Source organism: Lycium barbarum, chromosome 12 (assembly GCF_019175385.1).
Source record: "Lycium barbarum isolate Lr01 chromosome 12, ASM1917538v2, whole genome shotgun sequence".
In the NCBI taxonomy this organism is placed as follows: Eukaryota; Viridiplantae; Streptophyta; class Magnoliopsida; order Solanales; family Solanaceae; genus Lycium; species Lycium barbarum.
Genome location: NC_083348.1, coordinates 57,733,064 through 57,739,063, shown reverse-complemented (window position 1 = coordinate 57,739,063; position 6,000 = coordinate 57,733,064).

The window sequence follows — 6,000 nt, the reverse complement described above, 5'->3', positions numbered from 1 at the left end:
AAGTAAGTAAAAGAAAGATCATCCAGGCAACGGCCGCCATCGTGCTCACCCTGGAATGACTCTACAGCAGCGTCACCAATCAACCATGAGGGAAAGGAGTGGAACCTGTCTAATACTCTGCATCCATAAAGAATGCAGCAAGCGTAGGTCAGTACAAAACAACGGTACTGGTAGGCATCATCGACCGACTAAGCATATCTAACACAATTCAGATAATAAGGCAGATAAGCAGATAACCAACAAGTATAAGTCATAAGTAATTAATTCCAAGTACACGTCATCGCCTAAATAAGCATCTTATCCCAAATGTGCCTTGTCTGAATATATCAAGTCCGAATCCAACATCACAAGTACAACACCAAAACATCTCAAGATCAAGCCATTATGTAATGCAATGCAATAATGTATAAATGCAATGCAATGCCATGCAAATGTTGTGTACACATATACTCCGGACGAAAATATCGACATCTCGGTAGCACAACCCAGTGTGACTCGCGAAGTCTAAGTGCTACCCGTCCCTGATCTTTGCCCAACAGACAGACGGGATCCCGGATCTTTGCCCACGAGGGTTCTCACCGGCACCACTCTGGGGGACCTGCGGAGTTCATGCACTCACTCAATTAATGATTCTTGGACTAACATCGGATATCGACCCTAGTCAACGATTCCAGAATGAACATCGGATATCGGCCATCTCATGTCACTCAAGTAAAACCGAGCCCAGCTCATCAAAGTGTCTCATTAAATATCATCAATATCTCAACAGTGTATCATGAAAATGAGAGTACGTGCAATGCATGTATCAACATCAATAATCATGCTCAATATCACAAGTACCAACCATGGGTATACCCACAATATATCTGAATCACAATTACCAACAGTGGGTATGCCAACACTATATTCGAATCACAAATAACAACATTGGGTATGCCAACAATATATCTGAATCACAAATACCAACAGTGGGTAGGCCAATAATATCATAATCAAGATGATAAACAAACTCCAACATCTATCAACACTTCATGGCATCAAGCCAACACAATAGAACAATCAAATCACAAAATAACGGGGTGGCTAACCCCAAACACACAACAGGGCCCAACCTAAAGCAATATTCAACCCAACTTCATACCCTAAAGTTCACATGCTATCTCCAACAATATAATCTAAATATGTGCTTCGCTATACGAAGTCTCACCAAAGGTAAGCCATAACCTACCTGGATGGCCGAACTGCAACACCAACAACTCGCTCTTTTGCCTTGCCTTTACTCTGAACCTCATAACCAAAGTAATCTAAGCATAATCGAAATATAAATTAGAAATCATGAAGAATGATACTAATATTGATACTATTCAATTTAGGTCAATTCTAACCTTAGAAATTGGGGGAAACAGGCTCACAAGGAAAAACGGGAAATTTGGAAGCAAAATGTCAAATTAAGTACTAGGTGATCACAACCCAACCACTAATTGCTGATTTAACTCAAGGACTAGTCTAATTTCTGATTTCAAGCAAAACCCCCAATTTGGGTATAAACACTAACTTTTTGATTCTGAAATTCAATATTAGAAATAGAAGATTTATGATTAACAAGCTTAGATTCATCAAAATCTAACATAAACCCCACCAATTTCATCATTTATAAACCTAGAGAATAAGTTCATCAAAACCCACATCTATCTTCCATTACTAAGGGATAATTAAAGGAAAGGGGGAATCTATGATGATTAGGATCAATGGAATAGTAAAGGGATTAGCAAGGTTTACCTCCAAGAATATTCTCCAAATATCTCCAAGAACAATCCCCAAAGCTCTAATTTCGAAGTGAAAATAAATGAGGGTCTAAAGGCTTATTTATATATCACTTAATGAAATAACAGGCCTGTTACTATCACGGCGTCGCCGCTACAGCACCCATCAGGCCGCCATGGCGATCTGACCAATATACACATGGCTGCCCCAACAGCCAACACACCGCAATAGCGGTGCCGCCATATCGGGCACCAGGTACCAGAATTTCTCTAATTTTTCTAAGTCTCAATCGAAATTCTGAGCCATTCCCGAGGCCATCTGCTCACAAACCACATACACAAACCCACACAAAAATACGTTACGAATGCGCTCGTGGCCTCGGAATTCCCAACGGAGGTCTCTTGACCGAGTCAACCCCCGATACCTCATTTCCATTTCCTATCCCAAGTCCCAAAATGCATGCGAGTGCATTGGGAACCGAACCAGATATACACATAAGTCATAAACGACCATCCGGACCTCTCGGAATCGACGGATTACCGAAAAAGGTCCGTTTACCCCAAAGTCAACTTCGGGTCAACTATTTTTCACTTTAAGCCTATATTTCACAAAATTTGCCCGAATCCGGTCTAGACACCTCAAAAAGCGGGCCAACGATCCCCTCGGGTCAAAATGAGTTAATCAATGCTCGGGAATAGGCGAAAATATCGAAAAGACTATAACAACCAACGGGTCGTTACATGACTAACACTAGCCACTTATACACTAATACAACTAAGCTAACTCTAGCCTAATATACCACTCAAAGGTTTGAGGAAACACACTTCCAAAACACAAGTTTTGAGACTTCAAAACACCTACAATCAACTTTTTTTAAAGAAGAGTAGGTTTATATTTTAAGCACAAAAGAACAAAGACTGAACAACCTAAGGACCTAAAGCATCTTCAGTTCTGGATCTGGTCCTTCGAGTTGCTGAGTGTCACGACCCAACCGGAGGGCCATGACGGGCACCCGGACCTAACCCACTGGGCACATTTCATCATAGTTCTACAATCATATCTAGGTGAGCCATATGGCCTATTCATAAACTCTATGCATCAATAACACAATTTTCATCGGGCTAAGTCACTTTTACAACAACATCAACAACTACGCCCATATATATATATATACACATACGCATGCCGACAAGGCTGTCAAAATGATATACAAAAATATGAGCCGATAAGGCTAAAAGACATCTAGCTATGCACAACTGTCTACGAGCCTCTGGGAAGAGTATGTAACATCATAAAGACGGAATAGGGCCCCGCCATGCCCATATATATATATATATATACACAAAAGAATAGTACCAACCGCTGCAGCTCCGAATCAAATGGAGCTCCTCTAAGCAGTCTCTGGATAAGCAGTCTAAGGATCAAGTCTATCTCCCTATCCACCTGCGGGCATGACATAACATCCACAAATAAAAGGACGTCAGTATGAACAATGTACTGAGTATGTAAGGCATAAGCAGTAACATAATAATAGCATGAAGGATAACATGAGATAGAAGAGTACGAATCAATCTCTCGCTCCGGGAGAAGGCCTGGAAGCTAATCCCGGAATACATTCGGAAACTCATTCACTACTGAGACAGACTGAAGAGTCGGCGATTCGACTTCTATATCTTGAACCCGGACTAAGTGATAAATACAACCTTAGCAATCATCTTCCTTGCCTTGAGATAGGAAATAAACCTACCTCTCGGAGATGTTGTATTTCCCTTCCATTCCAAAACTGGTTCTCCCGGAAACTGGAAGCGAACCATTTTTGTTCTACAATGAACATTGGCATAGCAAGAAGCCAACCAATCCATGCCCATGATAACATCAAAATCCACCATTTTCAACTCATGTAATTCAGCCATAGTATGATGATCACAAATCACAGCTACACAATTTCTATATACTCGGCTAGCTATTACCGGATCACCAACGGGTGTAGTCACCTCGAAAGGTTTAATTGACTCCGATTTTACCCCAAATCGACCAGCAATATAAGGAGTAACATATGAAAATGTGGAGCCCGGATCGATCAATGCATATACATTAAGAGAAAATACTGATAATATACCTGTGACAATATTAGGGGAGGACTAAAGATCCTGTCGTCCTGCCAGAGCATAAATATGGTGTTGAGGACTACTAGAACCGGGCGCTCCCTCAACCTCTACCACGACTGACTGGTGTCTGTGAACCTTACCCCGGAGGACGTATAGATGATGAAGACCCGGCTGCTGACCTGAGGGATGGACCCTACCCCTACTACCAATCGAGGGGCAGTCACACATAATATGGCTTGGCCGACCACATGCATAGCAAACAGCTGAACCCAATCTGCACTGGCCCCAATGTAACTTTCCGCAGTGAGAATATCGTGGTATGGGCGATCTTGCCTGGCCCGAGTCACCTCTGTGATGAGAACCTAAACTCGAAAACTCTGACTCGGCTCAAAGTGAATGGGTCTATCAAATATCTGGCTCGTAAACCGTGGAGGCGCACTAGTCATGGAATGTCCTGAATGCCTAGAAAAAACTGGTGTCTTTGCCCTCTTCTGAACTCACTAGTCGGACCCGAAGATCTAGCCTTCTTGTTATAACCTATATCACTCTGACGCTCACTTCTTTATTGTTGTTGGCTTTCCTCCAAATTCTGGGCATGGGCTTGAATGCGAGAAATGTTCATACCATCTTGAAGTGACGCAGTCAAGCACTTATTCATCAAATGTGGCCCTAAGCCACTCACAAACCGATGCACTCAATCACCCATATCTGCTACCATGGCCAGAGCATACCTAACCAAAGAATTGAAGCGGAGGATATACTCTAGGGCACTCATGCTTCATTGTCTAAGATTCAAGAACTTATCGACTCTAGCCCGCCGAACCTCTGGGGGCAAGTAATGTCGAAGAAAAGTATCAACGAATTCTTGCCATACCGGAGGAGGTGCATTGACTCCCCTAGAAGACATCTAAACCGTATACCAATGAACCGCAACAACCCGTAGTCCAATTCTATGGATTCGACATCTGAACCATGCATTAACCGAAATGTCCTCAACATTCCATCAATAAAGCTTTGGGGTCCCTCATCCGATGTTGACCCGAAGAATTTCGAAGGGTTCAGGCTAATAAAATCACGGGCTCTAGTACTCACAACCCTATCACCATGACTCTTACCTTGCCGCTGGGCCTGAGCAGCGACTAACTGAGTCAGCAAATGAATGGCCTCTTTCACATCTTGGCCCAAAGCATCTGGTGGGGGAACTGGGGGTGATGGAGCTAGGGCTGAGGCTCCCTCATGCTCCACTGAAATAGGCAATGAATTAGAGGACTGAGATGGAACCTCATTCTGGGACTCACCCTTCTCTATAACTGTCGGCGGTACTCTCTCATAGAGGTGGGCGTTCGGTTTTTCGGTTCGGTTTTATCAAACTTCGGTTTGGCTATTTCGGGTTCGTTTTTTTGAAGGTGGACACCGAACACCGAACCAAACTAGTTCGGTTCGGTTCTTTCGGTTTCGATTTTTTAAAGTTCGGTTTCGGTTTTTTCAATTCAGTTTTTTTGATATGATATTAGAAGCGATTCCTTGACACTAATTCATATTCTCAAATGCAATAAAACATAAAACTGATAAATCAAAATCAAAATCAAACAAACAGGATATACAAGAATAGAAAACTATAACCATGATATAGGATTACTAGGTGTTATATACATACCGTAAGAATAATTAAGAAAACACATAAAGGACTTACATTAATCCTAAAGACACATCCTAGTTGCCTTCCTTAACATATTTGATTTTCTCAACTGAAGTAGAAAATTAGGGATACAAATGCAAAAGAGGGCTTGTTACAATTGGGTTTTTTTTTTGCTTTAAACTTAATGGGCCTGGACTATTTTAATTTTTTTGGGTAATGTATTAAATTTCGGTGTGCGTTCGGTTTTTCAGTTCGGTTTGCTCAAACTTCGGTTCGGCTATTTCGGTTTCGGTTTTTTGAAGGTGGACACCAAACACCGAACCAAACTAGTTCGGTTCGATTCGGTTTGTTGAAGTTTCGGTTCGGTTCGGTTCAGTTTTTCGGTTTTCGGTATTTATGCCCAGCCCTACTCTCTCAGTCCGCTTTCCTGCCACTCTCTTGCCCTTTTGAGCTGCTGTAGCCTTTCTCTTTACAGGCATCTCTGAAATA